The following is a 998-nucleotide window of genomic DNA, read 5'->3' as shown; positions in this document are numbered from 1 at the left end:
TTTTTTTACAGAGGGGGAGAGGGTTAGAGAGATAAACATCCATCAGCTGCCTCCTGCACACCCCCTCCTGGGGATGTGCCCGCAACCAAGGTACATGCCCTTCACTGGAATTGAACCAGGGACCCTTGAGTCCACAGGCCGATGCTCTATCCACTGAGCCATACCGGTCAGGGCAAAATAAAGATATTTACGAACTGCTGTGCTACGTAAGTCCAGACGTAGTATTTGTTGATCTCTTTTCCTCTTCAATTCACTGTAATCACTTTTCTTCCTCCTGTGTGAACTCATTGTATGACCCTGGGCAAGTTATTAGCTTCTGGTCTGCTTTCTTCGCCGTGAACTGTAAGGATTAAGGGAGTAAAACATGCCTAGGCCTTCGGATTTATCATCGTTCGAGATGAGCCCGGGGGGTTGGCCTAGAGGTGGGATGGGTGGGACCTCAGAAGGACAGTGAGTGGACTGGGCTGTGAGGCGAGGCCCTGGCCCTCCTCTCGGCACCGGCATCCTGCGCTACAGTCCCAGCCCTTCGTGCACTGAGAGCCCAGCCGGAAGCGCTGGGAAAGCACATGTTCCAAGCGAACAGGATGGATGGAGTCTGAGGACCACGGTCTCTAGCGAGGGGCCGGGGGCCTGCACACTGGCTGCACCCGCACAGCACCCCGTTTTGTTCCGTGTGTCCTGACAGCGGCCCTCGGCGAGGATCTGCACCTCCGCACCCACCGGGCACCCGGCGGGCGCTGGGCGAGGCGGGGCGGGCGTTGAAATGGGCCTGAGGTCCACCCGTTTCTCCAGCTTCATGGTCCCTGTCCCAGCGCCGCACTGAGATGAGCTTAGAGGGGCCCGGGCAAAGGGAGGCGCTGGCGGCGGGAGAATGTTCAAGGCCATTCTTTTAAAGAAATGTCTCAAAAATCGTATTGAAAAACCTGGACTTGGAGCTTTCTTCTCAAGCTATGGTGCCGCTGGCTCGCAGGGGCCCGGCAGGTCCCCTGAAGGGGCCA

At 57.4% G+C, this 998-nt stretch overlaps 1 long non-coding RNA gene across 1 annotated transcript in view; it reads right to left on the bottom strand.

Annotated features, from left to right (window-relative positions):
- Window positions 1-992, bottom strand: part of LOC107182160 — a 9,283-nt gene extending 8,291 nt beyond the window's left edge. Inside the window, exon 1 of the long non-coding RNA XR_001512884.1 lies at window positions 924-992. This is a non-coding gene — a long non-coding RNA (uncharacterized LOC107182160). The remainder of the gene's footprint in view (window positions 1-923) is intronic.
- Window positions 993-998: the final 6 nt, after the last annotated feature.

This window comes from Myotis davidii, unplaced genomic scaffold (genome assembly GCF_000327345.1).
Source record: "Myotis davidii unplaced genomic scaffold, ASM32734v1 scaffold1055, whole genome shotgun sequence".
NCBI lineage: Eukaryota > Metazoa > Chordata > Mammalia > Chiroptera > Vespertilionidae > Myotis > Myotis davidii.
This window is presented reverse-complemented; position numbering and strand designations above follow the sequence as displayed.